The following is an 18,987-nucleotide window of genomic DNA, read 5'->3' on the forward strand; positions in this document are numbered from 1 at the left end:
CAAGGGAAAGTTGGCCATTTTTTGTGATTGGTGTCATAGACAGGGTCCCTCTCCAGTAAGTACCGCTCTTCATCATGTAGCAGGCTCCTGTAGCAGACTTCCTTTTTTTCTCAGCCAAGACAAAGGGCTATTGATTTCCACATCCTCGGAAGTATCTTGGCTGATAAAGAGTTTTGAGCAATCTTGCCCCCTGAGGGAGGCAAAACCTCCTGAATAGGACCTAACCTTAGTCCAGCATGTCTTGTGACCAACAGTTCAATGAGGTGAAGGGGCATGTCCTTTCCCCTACCATCGTGGGTATCTCCTTTGTTAGTTAGTATGTGGAGCAGGTTTAGCACATGTGCAAAAGGTACTCCAGATATAAAAGGTTAAGGAATGATACAAATTACTTTAAAAATCTTGTATTTTTAGCTGACTGGCAAGAGTTGGTTTTGGACACTTACCATCCAAGTCTTATTGAGTCAAGTAGATGATCCTGATGACCTTCCCAATGCTAGGAGGTTTATTGCTTCATTGTGGTGTGCCTTTAGTATCAACATTGATGTGCCTTTAGCCTCAACATTGGCGTGCCTTTAACTTCAATATTTGTGTTCCTTTAGCCTCAACATTAATACATTGGCCTTCTTTGTTACTGACTGTCTTCAAGAAGGCAGGGGGACTCATTCTATAGAAGATTTTCTGGCATGCTGGCATCCTTGGATTTTGATTCCTTGAGATTAGCCAGAATGAAGGACCATCATGTCTTTCCTGCCCACTTAGATTTCTGGTAGCTTAGGTGCCACTGTGAGGTCTTTGAACAGCTCTAGGCTTTTGATAATATAGTAGTTTATGTAGGAAAATAGTACTTCAAGACTACCCTTCTCCATATGCCCAGGGAAGGCAATCATGTAAGTCTGTCCTGTGATTCTAGCCCTAAGAGACCTTATTTTTCAATCCCTTTAAGGACAAATACACTAAGGATGGAATGCTTGCTCTTTTATCCAGTAAAGTGTAAGAAGTCAACCCTTGTGTCTTTAGGTAACAGCAGAAGGGAGTAAAGATATTCACTTCCTACAGTCACAGAGATCATGGTCAAATTGGCAGGAGATGAGTTCAGATATGTGGATAATAATGTGAAGGAAGGTTAAGTGTGTTCATTTCTGGAGATAAGTCCATTTTAGTCCCTGGGCAAATGCATTTTCATTTCTATACATGGAAACAGTAAAAGTTCTTTGTCTTGTATAGTAAGTTGAAGTTGATCATGGAGCAGTCCATCAAAGAAGTTCTGGGAAATATGAGAGGATATAGAGGACACTTTATGTAGTCCCCAGGGCTTCAAGAAATTAGAGACTCATCATCAGCCTCAGTCCTTTCAAATGGTATCTACAGCTGACATCCTTGCAAATGGAAGGTGTGTCAGTGTTATGCCACATCCAGAAGGACAACCAACTGGGATTGATTGACCTGAAAGATATATTCTTTCAGGTACCAATGCACAAGTCCTCAAAGAGATTCTTCCAGTTGTCATGGCAAGGCAAGGTCTTCTAGTTTAAGGTCGGCCCTTTGTTTTGGTTTGGGACTGCCCAACAGTTGTTTACTCAAGTTGTAGCCCCAGTTTCTGTCTGGGCTGGCAGGTAGGGCATCAGGTAGTTGTGATATCTAGATGACTGGATGATGTTGGCCTCTTCTGCTGTAGAACTGCACAAACAACTTCAGTGTATCAACTACCTATGCTGGTATCTGGGCCTGGTTATCAGCAGGGACAAATCAAATCTAGTTCCATCCAAATCTGTCAGGGAAGTTATGTCAGCAATAAAAGATAAAGAATGTAGCTGAATAATACGTAACCAGTTAACAGAAGTACTGTAATGTACTTGATTCCATAAAAATATGACAGTGTACAAGCTGTAGAATTCTACTGTATCCCAAATAGAAAAAACAAAGAAACATCATTGAAGATCACAAAATTACCAATTTTCTTATTAAGATTACCTCTACTTATCTAACATGCATATACTGTACCTCTTAAGTTTTTGAACCTTCAGCAGTTTAAGTAAAAGAAAAGTAATAAAGGATTGTACTGGACTCTGATAAGTTCTGTTTACTATCCATCAGATACGTAATAATAGAATGGCCCCAGTCTTGTTGCCTCTGTTAGTTTTTGTCCACTGGTTTGTAGGGAGGCTGGATGGGGTATTATGAATGTTAGGTAAGTATAGAAATAATTAATTTTAATATGAAAATTGGATTTATTTTTAAGTGAAGCTCACCCAGTGTTTATATTGCCAACTTCCACAATGACAGTAGTGTTGGGATAGTGCAGCACTTGTGAGAGGATGGTAAACCCTGCCCTTAGAAAAACATGGTAGGTTTGAAAGTTGAACCAAACAAGCAACTCTGACTTTATGTAGGATATCATGATAGCAGTTACTGCCTCCAGTTGAGGATTGACATCAAGGGCAATGGACCTTATAGGGAATGCCATGGCTGAAGGTACCATTATACAGAGGTTACCTTTACTCTCAAGCAAGGACTTGATCTTATGCCAAAGATTGTGTTGTACAATTGCGGGACAGACCAAACAAACTAAAAATATACCTGCTAAACAGAAGGTACACTCTAGTACCCAATGTTGTGTACCTTCATACTCCTTGTAACTCAATACCAGGATTTCAAAAGTCGGAAAGGGTTTCTTCCTTGCAGTCCAAGCTAAGAGAGTCCTAGCAGCAACTATGGAACTTAATGTACGAAAGTTTAGAAATGATTTCCACATCCTTTAACCCTTAAACGCCGAGCCTCTATTTACAAAAACGTCTCCCGTATGCCGGCGGCGTTAGGGGAGTTAGCGCCAAGCGGAAAAAAGTTTTTAAAAAATCACAGCATGCTTAGTTTTTAAGATTAAGAGTTCATTTTTGGTTCCTTTTTTTTGTCATTGCCTGAAGTTTAGTATGCAACCATCAGAAATGAAAAAATTATCATTATCATATATAAATATTGAAATATATGACCGCAAAAAAAATTTTTCATATATAGTTTTATACAAATCACGCTGTGAGCAAAACGGTTAAAGCTAACTGGTTATTTTTTTTTCTTTGTATTGCACACTAAATTGCGATGAATTTGGTATATAACAAATTGTAAAACGATCAAAGCAACACAGAGAAAATAGTCACAAAATGATGCATGAATTCATAACGCACGGACGTAAAAAAATGTTTTTTTCAAAAATTCACCATAAATCGAAATATTGTGCTAGAGACTTTCCGTTTGTTGAAAAATGAAGCTAATTGATTGAATATTACTAGACTGTAAGTGTTTTAGCTTACAATTGCAGTTTTCGACCATTTCGGTCGAGTTAAATTTGACCGAAAGTCGAATTTTTTCTATTTATCGTGATTTATATGAAAATATTTCAAAACTGATAAAAGCTACAACCATGAGTTATTTTCTGTCGTATTGTACATGAAATTGCGCACATTTTCATATAAAAAAGTTTATGTAACAACTAATATAAAACGGTGCAAACATTACGACAACGTGATGAAAGAATTTCTGAGATGCTCGGCGAGTTACCAGCGCGGATGTAAGGAAAATGTTTTTTCAAAATTCACCATAAATCGAAATATTGTGCTAGAGACTTCCAATTTATTGCAAAATGAAGGTAAATGATTGAATATTATAGAATGTAAGAGTTTTAGCTTGCAATTGCGTTTTTTCGATCATTTCGGTCGAGTTTAAGTTGACCGAAGGTTGAAATTTTGGCAGTTATCGTGATTTATGTGAAAATATTTCAAAACTGATAAAAGCTACAACCATGAGCTATTTTCTGTTGTATTCTACATGAAATTGCGCACATTTTCATATATAAAAGTTTATGTAACGACTAATGTAAAACGATGCAAACATTACGACAACGTGACGAAAAGAATTTCTGAGATGTTCGGCAGAGTTACCGCATCGGAGCGTAAGGAAAAAGTTTTTTTTCAGAAATTCACCATAAATCGAAATATTGTGCTAGAGACTTCCAGTTTGTTGCAAAATGAAGGTACATGATTGAATATTACTAGAATGTAAGAGTTTTAGTTTATAATTGCAGTTTTTGACCATTTCGGTCGAGTTAAAGTTGACCGAAGGTTGAAATTTTGGCAGTTATCGTGATTTATATGAAAATATTTGAAAACTGCTAAAAGCTACAACCATGAGTTATTTTCTGTTGTATTTTACATGAAATTGCGCACATTTTCATATATAAAACTTTATGTAATGGCTAATATAAAACAGTGCAAAAATTACGACAAAATGACAAAAGAATTTCTGAAATTTTCAGCCGAGTTACCGCGAGGGCGTAAGGAAAAAGGTTTTTTCAAAAATTCACCATAAATCAAAGTATTGTGCTAGAGACTTCCAATTTGTTGCAAAATGAAGGTACATGATTGAATATTACTAGAATGTAAGAGTTTTAGCTTACAATTGCGTTTTCGACCATTTCGGTTAGAGTCAAAGTTGACCAAGGTTGAAATTTTTGTAGTCGACGTGCGATGCGTCCACTTGGCACCCAACAGACAATTTTAGTCGACGTATGATACGTCCAGTAGGCGTTTAAGGGTTAAGTAATGAGATGCAAAATTAGAGTTATATCTCCACTGCACTGCATTACGATTTTTAATGACAGATTCTTTATAAAATTCAAAGGTGTAGCCACAGCTTGTACTTCGTGTGCCTTTACCTTGAGAACTTACCATGAGCTTGGTAAATTAAAGAACCAATAAAAAGAAAATGGCATTTTTAGACTGAGGAATACTTAGGATCCTAACATTGCAGAATAGGTTATGTATATTACCCCTTACAAGCTTAACTCTGCATAAATACTATAAACCTTAAGGGCTCTAACTAGACATGAGAAGACTTCCTCTTCATTCCCCACGCACTAAGTCACATTCAGCAGTGACAGAATGAGGGAGGAACATCACTTTTTCCCTTGAAAAGTGGCAGAGTTGACAAGACTGCATCACTATCCAAAAAGCCAGCCATAGAGGAAAAAGTTTGTAATTTGCTAACTTTTTGATGTTGGGAATGCTGCTAAGAAGATAGTAGTTTTGGAAGTTGAATCAGTTAACGAGGCTTCTACTAAGAATTCAAAAGTGGTCTTGTCAAAAGTCATGGTACTACATCTAAGTTCCAACACAGCTTTCTTGGATGAGGAATAGAGTGATCTGATTTGGATGATCTAAGGACTTCTTGAATATCCTGATAATTATATATATCAATGTTAATGTGACATAGCACTGAGGATAGCATTGACCTGTATCCTTAAGTAGCAGTAAGAGATATCATTGCTGCCACTGCCACCTTTGCTGCATTGGCAGTGGTGGTACTCTTTTAACGTATTCAGTAATCCTCTCTTTCACCGCATCAGTCTTTTGGTACTACCACATTCGTAATTGTTTTATAAAACTCAGCTAGTTGTCCTTTCAAGAAATCTCCTAACTCTCTCACCCATAACCTTTTATTCTTGTCAAACTTTTCAAAACAAAGCCTTTTGTATTTCTTGAAAAAGTCCCCGATGTCTTGCTCTCTAGTTTCATTAATTTTGCTACCCTAGGAACTTGCCTAATTAAGACACTTTTATGTACATCTTTCGTAGTTTCAGTCAATTCAACCTCACCCACACTACTGTTTGTCTCCTCCTCACTTACAGCTTGATCCTCTTCACTCAGTGTATACAGAGAATCCATACTTCTGTTCATTTGGTACATCTTTTATCACTCACTTCTCCTTTCATTTTTCCTATATCACTCACTTTTCTTCTTTTTCATCTTTTCATTTACTGGCATCACTGCCTTTGGTTCCTATTATTTCTCTACTTGCTGCTCTTGTTTCCAGCAGCACTTTCTATATTCATAATTTTCCTTATCATATTCGCCATTTTTCCTTTCATCTGTTCTTCCATTCTTTTTTTCCTGACTTTCATACATTTTCCGTGCTCTCTTCCATCCACTTTACTAACATTTTCAACTCTTCATTCTCCTTCCTCAACTTTTCACTCTCACTCTCCTTTCTTACCATCTCTGCATGTGAAACCTTGATTTCCTTGTGTATTTTATCCATTTTGTCAGCTTTTACCCACTGTCATACTGAACAATATCACAACTACATTTATCTCTGAACTTCTTCAAGTTCCAACTACTCTTAATCTATTGAGCCTCAGGTTGAGCACCAAAATGTATGTCATGGTGGTGGATACATGTTGAAGTCAAAGGTTTACAATTAGACTTTTAATTAAAACCCATATTCACACAATTTTACCTTAATAATGTTTATACTGAAATTTTATTTAGAAGTAATATGCATAAGTATCTAAAATAATGCTTCATGTATGGGTAATGTTGATTATCCCTGTAAAATATTAACAGTAAAGAGGACTGCAGGTGAGGGAACAGTCTGATACCAACAAAGGCATCCCAGATTTGAATGATAGAACATTTAAATACAATGAACTGTAAAATTTTTTTTTTTTTTTTTTGATTGCAAAAATTGTTATAATAAAAGTGTTTTCTTATAATAACAAAATTCGGTAGTTTCTTAACTACCAGTCCCCTTTGTTGTAGATAAGTGAAGCCTACAAGGATGCAGTTGGTGCTTCAAAAATCTTTCTAAGCTACCGTCTTAAAAAGAAACTTGCTGTGATTAACAGAGTGAAGTGACAATCATAAAATAATTTTGACAAACAAAAAAACCATGTAATAGAAATCAATCAAAGAGCCTTAAAATGTCCTAGATATAAACCACCATACTGGTACAATGCTTTATTTCTTTTCTTTTTTTCAAGGACCCAAGGCATGAAAACTTACAGCAATACAAATGTTAGGTAAGTCATTGAAATAATGAAATTTGATGGACAGAACCTACCATTGGAAATGAAACTTAAGTCAAAATTGAGTATTACAACCCAAGTACCTAAAGCACTCCAGTGCAAAAATGCTGAAAATATAGTCACATAAAAAGCACCACAGTGATTATATATAAACTTACTGTGAATCAGATGACCACAAGACTATGTGGAATTGTGGAACACCAGCATGCATATACTCTCAGCAGAACAACTGTGCAAGACTTGAGGAATGCTCCTATTACACAGTACACAGAATGAAAATAGCAACAGGAAGGACCATAAGAGAAGCCACACTAGAGCTAAAAAAAGGTTTTAATGAACAATCCAGAAGCTTTACATATCAAATGACAGCTAGTCAGATCTTGCAAGAGATGACACTAGATATAAGTACAACCTACTAATGACTCCAGAGGTGATACACAACCAGGAAGCTTGAAGAAGAAATACTATCTCAAAATGTATTTGAAGTTCTCAGTACCTTGCATAAATGAAAACAATAAAACATCAAACACAAGGTCACATGATAATACCCCACCACCAAAAGCAAAAAGTAACAAAATACATACCAATAAGCCAGATCTATCAGTAATACTTAAAATATGTAATACAGGTCAACCATCATTAATCTGGCAATCATCAATCCAGTTACGTCGTTAATCCGGCACTTATTTTGGCTAGCACAATTTCAAATTCCCCGAGTCACCCCACCAACCTGTTGCTACTATTTGCTGACACTATTTGTGTGCGTATATACATACCCAACGCACACGATTACATTTACCATTTGGGTTGCAAAAAAACTGAGAAATGTAGTAAGATTATAAAAGGGATTTTGACAAAGGAAAAATCTATTTCTGAGAAGGTCCTGTCACCCGGTGAAATTCCATTACAGCACAATTTCTAGGTATAACCTTGCTAGATATACCAGAGAAAAAGAGCTTTCAGGAAAGCTGGGGTTACTACCCCCAGTCGTCTTCTTCTAGGAAGACGTTGTATAAGGAGGGGTGAGTGAATACCACTACCACGGAAACCTACTCGAAAGATCTCTCCTTATCAAAACCCCGTCTCTCCTGCGGTGAGCCGTTACAGCCCCCACCCAAACACCCGCCAGGACGGCGACACCAGCGCCACCTACCTCATTCCATGCTAGCACTAACCCCAGACTTGGCATGTGCAAGAGGGGGCGTACTAGGAGATTCAGGGAGGGTCACCGGGTGACACGGGACCTTCCTCAGAAATAGATTTTCCTTTGTCAAAATCCTTTTCTGAGTCCAGTCCGTGTCAGCCACTATCGTGATAGAGAATCATGCCAAGGCTGCAACTACCAGGAAAAAAAATGGGGGTAATCTGAAGAAAAGGCAAAGTTTACCAAAATTATTTTAATTAAGCAATCTCTTCCGTGAGCAAGAATATTAAGACTAAGGCATACTAAATCTAAGGCACATCAAAAAACTTAATACTATGAAACGTGGGAGGTCCCGACCATCACGGAGAAGAGGCCCCAAAAACCTTAAAATTACTTAAGCAAGGTGAAACATGAAAAGCGCACAAAATAACTGCAAATATAACCTTAATACTATACACGTAAACTTATTCTAAACACGTAAGAGACAAAAAATCAATGAGCATTAACATATACATATATCTGGGGTACGTGGAGCCAAATAAAAACTGTCCAGTACCCCATAAGAAAAACAATCATGGCATGTCAGATTACACTTTTTCCATCAACAGGTACAAGAAACATCAATATGAGCCAGGCAGTGAGGTATAATCAACCAGGAGAATAAGCAGAAAAGTAAATGAGGCAGGCGGGCGGGGAAAGGAAAGGACAAGGATATGATTAATTAAGGTGGGAGATGACACTTCCCACAGCTATGGTAGAAAATTTCAGGGCTTGACCGATTTTAAATAGTGGCGTTTAAACACTAGAGGTGATTTCCAACCCGTAAATTTAGATAACTCCGAAAAGTCCATATTATGAAAGTAATTAATGGAAGTAGCAACTGCTCGAATATCATGAACCTTGGGAACTGAATCTGGGTTGGCCTGTTTAATGAAATATAGAATTTGTTGTCTTATAGCATTTAGTGAAAGAGTACCACCTTTCTCCCTGATAAAAGAGGACCCGACTTACTCTGTGGAGTTCTTAAAAGGTAAGATTTAAGTGTATAAACTGGACATAAAGACTGGTCTTGAGGAAGGGCACCACCTTCCAAGGAGACCACCTGTCCTGTGGGTCTTCTGTTCTTAGCTAAAAATCTAGGGTCAGGGGAAAGGAGGACCTCTCCAGACGGGAGGAAGTTCACATAATTATCACCTCTAGTGAGAGCCGACAGCTCTGAGATTCTAGCACCTGAAGCCAAGCTAATCAAAAATAAGGTCTTCCTTAACAGATCCTGATAAGAGCAATGAAAGTTATCCATCTCTGATGCTAACTTGAGGACGTCATTGAGAAACCACGTAACAGACTGTGGGCGTGATACTGGTCTCAGACCAGCGCATGCTCTGGGGATAGATGAAAAGTAAGAATCTGTAAGGTCGATTTTAAAGCCGTAAAGAAATACTTTCTTTAATGCTGATTTGATTGTGGTAATAGTGGCGGAGCAAGGCCTTTCTCAAACAATGATCTAAAGAAGGAAACTCCTAAATTAGCAGTCATGATTTTGGCTTCAGATGCTTTTAGGAAGGAGGCTAATTTTTGACTGCTGAGTCATACTGTCTAATAGTAGAATCTCTTTTATCTGATTCTAAAAACAGAGTGTTGACAGGGTCAATGTTCCTCCTTTTTGGGCTGCGAATTTTATAAAGTCCATAAAACTAGGGCATTCTGAATTCTTGAGGAAGCTGACACAGTCTTAGTTTGTACTGTCTGAGTCAGAATGGGCTTGGGAATCCGAAGACTCCGTAATCCCAGTTCCTGAAGAAGAGGGAACCAATTGCTCTTCGGCCAATAGGGGCTACTAGGGCTAATTGACCTTTGAATGTCCTGAGTTTGTGTAAAACTTTCAGCAGTAAATTTATTGGGGGAAAAGATAAATCTTCTCCCAATTGTTCCAATCTACTGTCATTGCGTCTATGGCATACGCCTGAGGGTCCAGGTTGGGGCCACATAACAGGGAGCTTGAAGTTGCTCTCCGTTGCGAACAGATCCACTTGGAGCCCGGAACCCGGCGGCAAATCCATTTGAAAGATTCCACGTCCAGGGACCACTCCGTCTCAATGGAGTAGTCCTGGACAGGGAATCCGCCACCACGTTCCGTGTCCGCTAGGTGGGTGGCTGACAGGTGCCAGCCGTGCTTGTTAAGCCAGGGAGAAGATAGCAACCATTACTTGGTTTACTCGGCCTGATTTGGAGCCGCCCCTGTTGATGCAATGAACTACCACTGCGCTGTCAATACCAACCTGATATGAATCCGGTTGGGGGGCGGATTTTTCTTCAGAGTTAGAAAGACCGCCATAGCTTCCAGGGTATTTATATGGAACTGCTGAAACATTGTGGACCACGTTCCTTGTACTTTTGTTTTGGTGAATATCCCCCCAGCCGCTTAGGGAAGCGTCTGTGTGAACAACTAGTGCCGGAGGGGGAAATTGAAGCGGAACTGTATTGGACAGGCCCTTGACCGAGGCCCAAGGGCGCAATCTTGTCTTTAAGATTTGAGGAATGGAGGAGACCTTGTCTCTGAGCTTGACATTGGCTCGACTCCGCCACACTCTGTTTATGTCTTTTAATTTCGCTTTTAATAGCAGGTCTGTCACTGAGGCAAACTGAAGAGATCCAAGGACCCTTTCTTGGGACCGGCGGGATGCTGATGGATTTTTGAGGAATCTCCTGGTGAGAGATGCTATCTCTTTCCTCTTGGGAGGCGGAAGGGACAGCGTGTGAGATGACAGATCCCACTGGAGACCCAACCACTGAAACCGGGACTCCGGAGTCAGGCGGGACTTCTCTCTGTTCAGTTGAAAACCCTAGCGACTCCAGGAAATTGATGACTATGGGCGTAGCTTTCTGACACTCCGGAACTGTTGGTGCCCAAATTATCCAATCGTCTAAATATGCTGCTAGGGATATCCCTTGAGACCGGAGTTGTTGTACTACCGTGTCCGCCAGCTTTGTGAATATCCTGGGCGCAATGTTCAGACCGAAGGGCATGACCCTGAAGGAGTAGGCTTGATTCCCGAGTCTGAAACCGAGGAACTGAGAGAAGTTCCGCGCAACCGGGCGTGATAATAAGCGTCTGAAAGATCGATAGAGGTGGTGACGGCTCCACGCGAAGTAGAGTCCGTGCCTGAGCTACCGTAAGCATGCGAAATTTGTCGCATTTTATGTAGAGATTTAGAGCGACAGATCCAGGATCACTCTTTGCTGATCGGGTCTTTTTTTAGGAACAGTGAATAACCTGCCTTGAAACTTTAGGTGCCTTACTTTCTTTATTGCTCGTTTGTTGAGCAATTCTGTCACGTAATCCTTTAGGATTGATGTGGGTGGCTGGTAAAACCTGGTTAGAGGAGGAGGGTTTTGATCCAGCTCCATCCTAGTCCTTTGGACACAATGCTGTGTGCCCAAGGGCTGAAGGTCCATTGGTCCCTGAACCAAAACAGGCGACTGCCTACCTGTGTTCTCTCAGTGGGAGGGAGCGGGTTTATTCCCCCTACCACGTCCAGGTCTTCCCCTTGGGGTGGTGTTGGGCTTCCCTCTATGAGGGGCTTTGCCTCTTCCTCCCCTTGCAACCCTATTAAGGCCGTGAAAGTAACCACGGCCTTCAGATGTGGGGTTGTACGCCGTGAGCCACATAGGAGGGTGCAGCTGGTTGGACCAGCACATACTGTTGGGGGTGAGCCTTGGAAGTAGAAGGCTGCGCTACTGCCGAGACCGGGACGGCTTGGACTACCGCCTGATGGTGGGGCCTCTTATGCCTCCTGAAGCGTTTACCTCCTCTCGATTGGGGGCCGGCCGATTCTGGGGTCTTACGCTTATAGGCCGAAATGCCCCAGCGAGAACGAAGACTCTGGTTGGCCCGTGTAGCCTCGGCCATAACATTCGTGACCTCCTCTTCAGGGAAGAGGTTAGGTCCCCAGATCGAGCTTTTCACGAGCTTGTTAGGCTCGTGGCGGATAGTCGCATCGGCAAAGATGAACTTCCGACATTCCAGTCTGGCCATGATAAACTCAAATAAGTCAGACTGGAAGCCTGCCAGCAAGGATTTAGCCAATACCTGGAAGAAAGGCTCGTCCGAGCAGGAGACGGCAGTAGCTTCAGTAAGGCATACGGAGTTCAAGGACCGGGCTAACTTAACCCGAGCATCAAACTCCGCTTTCAAAAGAGCTTCCGGCAGCTTGGGGAGCTGCTCACTGAACTGCGTGGAAGCGCAGAAGGGGTCCAGCTTCCCGACCGTGAAAGTGGACGGGGCTTCTAACCAGAACTCATTACTTCCTGGGAATACCAGGGAAGTAGGGTCTGTCTCCCTTAGCTGTGGTAACGGATTACCATCAAAGCACGCTCGGGCCGTAGCCAGAGCGACTTTGTCCAAGCAAGGGGTGGGAAGGTTGTCTCCCAGGGCAAACATAGTGAAGTTGCCCTTGAAAGGAGTCAACTTCGTATTGTCTGCCTGCCACTCCGTCAGAGTGCGCAGAAGAGCCGACTGAGCTTGGTCCCTAGGGACGATGACAGTCTCCCTAGGAACCTTGTCTGACCGAATCCAAGCTTCCTCCGTAAGCCTCACAAACTCAAGCCTGGGTAAGGGGCAGGAGATCGGGGGGGAAGAACTCCAATTCCTCCAACCGTCTCGTGCCAAGACCATCAAGTGTCAGTTTGCCATCATGTTGGATGGCCCGGAGTGCAAAACGCCAAGGGTTACCGACATCGAACGGCGGGAGGTCCGCAGTGTCGGGGATAACATACTGTGGTTCGGCTGGGGGTGGGTGAGCCATTCCCGCCAGTATGTTATCATGACTGGCCAACTTTTCGGAGATTTTGTTAAATCTCGAATCTAGGTCCTCCGTAAAACGCTTGTAAAGCTGATTGGCAAAGGCCTCTGCGTCGAAAGCAGGTTGGCGAGGAGGGCTTGGTTTTGCAGCCCTCTTACTCGCGCCTTTGCTGGAGGAACCATAACCAGACTTGCTCCCGGAGGCTACAGGCCCTGAAGCCTTAGCCTTCGACGGGGAAGGGCGATGCCTTCTTGGAGGTCGAGGACTTGTAGCCCTTCGCCTTCCATGAAGTCTTCAACTTCAACTTGGGGATAGCAGACGGAGCTCTATCACCCAAGGAGGAAGACTTCACAAAACCTGCGAACGAAGAAATTGATGAAGCAGGGGAGTCAAATAAAGGGGGGCCCGCCCCAACAACCTCACTTACCTCACCACTTACCACCTGGTCCTGCTCTATGTTCATGGGTTCCAGGTTGAGATCCATGGCGGCTACGTCCTCCGAGACCTCAGCGTAGAGGATATCCACTTGGGGTGGCTGGGTCTCATCCCGGATTTGCTGGATGATAGGGGTGGCAAGGTCTTCAGGCACTGCGGCCGCCACCCGTGCGCCGGGGTAGAGCAAGTCCCTCAACCTGGCGTCGAGGACGTAGGGCTTCCCCGACGGAACGTTCCTACCAAACCCAGCCACCCAGGCCCGGAGGGATTCCAAGGCAGACTTCTTGGAAGCTTCGTCCGCCTGTAAGAAAGCCAACAATTAGCTAAGAACGAAAACCATTCCGGGAACCTCATAAACAATATACCACATATAATATGAGGAGCATAAGGCAGGAGTAATGTAAAGACTGTTACTTACCGACTCATCCTGGACAGTTGTGCAGAGAGCGAAGCAAACCTCACAACCATCAGGGTGCCAGACAACCAGGTCATCCAGTCGGACCGCACAACCAGCGTGGGTCCGGCAAACTACGTGACCGTAAGGTTGTTGGAGGGAGGCGGTGCACCCGGCTCCTCATTTAGCGAACAGTCTGTAAGTTGAAAATACATGAACCTCCCACCTAAGCAAACTAAAGCTGACGAGGCCGAAAAACTCAACTGCAACCGAATACTCCGGCGGAGAAGAACTCCCTAATCATAAACTGGGCCAATAAGCTCTAAATTACATAGAGTGGAAGGTAAAGGTTTTTCAGACCCCGGAGTACTCCGGGGAATGAAGGAAAGAGAGACCAGGAACCAACCCTAAGGGCTGCCAGTAAAATAACGGCGGAGCCCCCGGGTATAGGACCGGACTCACTTATATAATATATATAATGAATTAAGGAAAATACTCCTGTAGATAAACAGACTTATCTAAAACAAAAACAAAAATAATAACAGTAATAAGTGATGGTAAGAACTCAAGAGGACGGAAGGATCCGCTCCTCTCAAAATGAACAACCTTCCCTCCCTTACTTCCCGCCGGAGAAACAAGACAGGTAAAATGCTCAATATGTTCATAACATAGGCTGAAGCAATATTGTTACCGTATCAGCGTAACCCGACGGGGAGACTAATGGATAGGGACTCGAACACGTTCGAGTAAACAAACCACCAACCCCAATACAGCGATGCTAGGGACGATATGGGAGGGAGCGAATCTCTCAACCAATAGGAGAAGTCCCTGAACTTTGGGAGAAAACGCCATCTAGCGTCACCCTGTTCACGAGTAGAGCAAGGCTGGAGAGAGGAGGAGGAGGGGGAAGGAGGAGGAGTAGGCTACCAGGAAGGAACAGGAGACGGGGAGAAGCTCACCCGCTCAACTGCACCATACCTCCCAGACGATGAATCTTGGAAGGGTAGAATGACCGGAAGACAACACAACCCAGAAGCCCGACTTCTACCTAGGCGAAAAGCCTAATATGGACCTAACCTTAATATAGGCTAGGAAAAAGGAGGGCAGAAGGGAGGAGGAAGCAACAGGAGAGAAATTTTGTGCTGAGAACCAACCAGGATCGAGAATGGCGGGCAAAATCTTTCTAGCCTAGAGGAAACACAACCCAAGAACTCGATTCCCCTAAATGGAGGAAGAGGACTAAGGGGACTCACTCTGCCCACCGAAAAATCGATCCCGGAGGAAACCGCCTAACAAAACTCCCTCAACCTGAACTCCCCACCCAGGGCAAGGGGATGGAAGCAAACAGCCTACTCCACAAAAACCATCACTCATAAAAACTAAAATGTGCTCAACAGAGAGCGTAGCCTACCACGGGAAGCGGTTAGATCTGAGGCTGCCGCCAGCACCCGAGGTAAACCAACAACAAAATAATAAAAATAAAACTAAAAGAGAGCACCATCTTCAAGCAAAAATTAATTAGCCTAGTAAGACCAAAAATAACAGGAACCCAACCTGGAGGGGAACCTAGACGGGCATCACTCTCACCAGAACCCGTGTGGCCAATGAAATAATTCATAAGGGGGAGCCACCGAAAATAACCACCAGGAAGGGGACCAAAGGGGCAAAATTTATCTATAAAGGACGAGGAGACAACTCCAACTGAAAAGAACAGAAGGAGTCAAATGCCTCGCTAGTCGACATGGCTGGCAAGGGATGACACTGGATATAATAAGATCTCAATATTTATGAAAATACAGAGACCTTAACAGCCAAAAATCAGAACAAAACCCCACAAGAAGATGGTACTTAACTTGGAAATGGTAAAGCTGCTCGAAGCCATCTCAGAAGCAGAAAAAAAACCAAAATAATGGAGACGAGCACACAAAAGAAACAGCGATTTCACGTGCTAGAAAATGGAATGAGGTAGGTGGCGCTGGTGTCGCCAGATCCTGGCGGGTGTTTGGTGTGGGGGCTGTAACGGCTCACCGCTCTGTTCAACCATTTTGATAAGGAGAGATCTTTCAAGGTTTCCGTGGTAGTGGTATTCACTCACCCCTCCTTATACCGACGTCTTCCTAGAAGGCGCCTCGACTGGGGTAGTAACCCCAGCTTTCCTGAAAGCTCTTTTTGCTCTGGTATATCTAGCAAGGTTATACCTAGAAATTCGTGCTGTAATGGAATTTCACCGGCTGACAATGGACTGGACTCAGAAATGAGAATACTGTAGCATAAAATATAAATAAGAAAATCATAAGTATAACAACATGAAACAAAGCAAGCCATAGGAAGTTCTCCAATGCCAGCGAAGGGGTTAGTGCGTCAGTATGTACCCTATGCACACAATTGCATGTATCTTTTATGTTGTAAAAGTAAGAAATGAGAAAATACATAAAAAATATAAATGAGAATAGTGTAGAATACAAATGAAAAATCAAAGTGTAAGAACACGAATCAAAACGAGCTGTAGCAAGTTCTCCGTCAATGAATGAGTTTGTGCATTAGTACTGTATGTACCCTGCACACACAATTGCATTTATCTTTTGGGTTAAAAAAAAAATACATTAAAAATATAAATGAGAATAGCATAAAGCAAGAATAAAAAACCATAAGCGTAACAACACAAACAAAATCAGGCTGTAGCAAGTTCTGTGGTGCCAGCGATTATGTTTATCTTTTGTGTTGTAAAAATAAAAATGAGAAAATACAATAAATATATAATGAGAATAGCATAAAATATAAATAAAAAAAGTCATAAGCATAACAACATGAACCAGACCAAGCTGTAACAAATTCTCCGATGACAATGAATGAGGTTGTGCATTCATACATACCCTATGCACACGATTACAATTATCTGTTGGGTTATAAAAATGAGAAAATACAGTAAACATATAAATGAGAATAGTGTAAGATATAAATTTTAAAAAATTATAACCGTGACAACATAAGTAACCAAAACAAGCTGTAACAAGTTCTCAGCTCCCAGCAAATGAGTTTATATGTTCATATGTACCGTGTGTACACAATTCCGTTTATATTTTGGGATGTAAAAATAAAAGATGAGAAAATACAGTAAAATTTTAGGTGAGAATAGTATAAAATATATAAAATAAATTCCAAGATGAAGAAGATGGGAATACTGATAGTTCTTCACCTCAAGACCTGTAAATGTGCTTAGTTGCAAATTCCAGCTCCTCATCTAGGAAGTGGCAGTGATGAACTTTCTTGTGTAAATCAACAGAATTATCTGTACCATTTATTTTTCCTGTGCGTCATTAAAATTTCACTTGATTTTCATTTACTGTTTCTTTTTCCTTATTAACCAACTTCTACAGATTTACAGGGTGTTTTAAAGATATGATGAGGTGGTTAACCATTGGGTTACGTGTATTCTAATTTAACCACTCTGCAATCTGGCAAAATCACTAAACTGGCACTCTTCAGGTCCCAGTGATGCCAGATTAGTGATGGTTGACCTGTATATAATAATCCAAAGCAACCAAAAGATAAAATTTCATCATCCTGCATCATTGAAAGATATGGTAAGAGCACTGAGCAAAATAACAAGAAATGGTAAAATAACTCCTACCTAAGATAAACAGTGATGAAACGTAATTTGAAGCCAAGACTGAAAAACAAATTCTCCTACTATCAGCAGTGAAGAAAATGAATTAGACATGATGAAATAGTACAAAACAAAATCAGATATGTTCTGCAACTCCTCCAGCTAGTATAGATGCTTTTAAGATATACTCCAATATTGACTGTTTTAATCATGATGCTGTGGGTCTTATTCCTCTTGTGTTGAGCTTTATTCAAGGAGTTTAACTCAGTTATCCATCAGTTTATAATTTCTTGGCTCTGTAGAATGGGTTGGGGATATCTGACTCATCTTCCACATCCGCATATCCATATTTCTGTCGTGTAGTCATAGATCTCTGCTGCTATGTCTAACTTTATTTTTAAGCATAGCCCTCCTATTATCCAGCCAAAAGTACAAGTCTTGAGCTTACTGTTGAGGTGCAGTCTGTATCATGACCCCTTTTTATCCTGAAGACTTCATGAGTAAAGATCATCTTTATCCTACTGACTCATTGCTCTAGCACTTGTTGTTATTAGCAGCTCCTGCATGGTTTCCTGGCAACAAGCCCATCTCATCTGAATAGCTATTCAGGCAATCATCAAGTAATGGGTTTGTGTTAGTGCCCAGTGCTTTACCCTGTCAGGGCTCATAGTAGGAGAGAATGGCTAGTTTTCACCACCAGATGCATTAGGAGTATTGGAAAGTCAGAATCCCTTCTTCGTTGTAGTATCTTGATATTGTCGCTCCCAAAGATTAGACTCTCATGAAGTACAATAATGGATGTGTATTTAAAAAAAATAATTGTTTTACCAGTAAGTAATTTTTTTAGGAGTTCACATATTGTGGTACCAAACATCCATTGGTGATAGAAATTCTGTGATATTTTTGTTAAGGTACCATTTTAGAGGAGTGAATTTTTGTTGGGTCCCAGCACACATTGATGTACATGTACAAGCAAATGAAAGAGCAGATGACTTGGTAAAGAAGAAGGCAACACATGTGCTGAGAACAATTTTCTTGCAACTCAGGACTACTCTTCCAGGCATAGATAATAAAATAAAGAAGACTTGCAAGATCTCCCATGGGTTTACAGTACTATTCCTAGGAGATGGAAGACTGTTCTTGGTTTTCTAAGAATTGGCCACACCATTTAACCCATAATATTTTGATGGCCTGGCAAGCCAGCTGTTTTGTGATGACTGTTTAGCTCCCGTAATTGTTTAGCACTTGCTGGTCTAGTGTCAGAACATTTTTTCCTCTCTTGAATACCTAGGAAAAAGTTCTTTTTAAATCCATTGATGTAAGGTTGTAAAATAAATTGGTACTCTACACATTTTGATCTATAAAGTACTAAGATTCCAGGAAAACCTATCATTTGTTATTAGAAAGTCTGATGTAGATGTATGGACATGTGTAAATTTGTGCATTATGAAAATGTACATTGATGACCTATGATGTTAGAGGTCCATCAAACAAAGAAATAAATAAATCAGCACAGTTTTTAATGCATGCCTAAGATATGTGCCTTTTAACCCAGCATAGACATAGGAATGTACAAAGAAAATCAAGAATTTACAGAGACAAAACTACAAAGGTTTTGCAAGATCAATAAGGAATTTTAGTGAGAGACGTGGTGTCCAAAGACTGTAAAATCAACAACTTGATCTCAAAGTCTGGTCATATAGTGTGAACAAGAGAGAGTGAGTCAGGTTAATAAAAGGATAAGCCTTGGAA

General features: G+C 41.3%; 1 pseudogene; it reads left to right on the forward strand.

The window, feature by feature from the left end:
* LOC136837153 (3'-5' RNA helicase YTHDC2-like) overlaps window positions 1–18,987 on the forward strand; it is a 1,085,270-nt pseudogene that overhangs the window by 754,767 nt on the left and 311,516 nt on the right.

Source organism: Macrobrachium rosenbergii, chromosome 58 (genome assembly GCF_040412425.1).
Source record: "Macrobrachium rosenbergii isolate ZJJX-2024 chromosome 58, ASM4041242v1, whole genome shotgun sequence".
Classification (NCBI taxonomy): Eukaryota; Metazoa; Arthropoda; class Malacostraca; order Decapoda; family Palaemonidae; genus Macrobrachium; species Macrobrachium rosenbergii.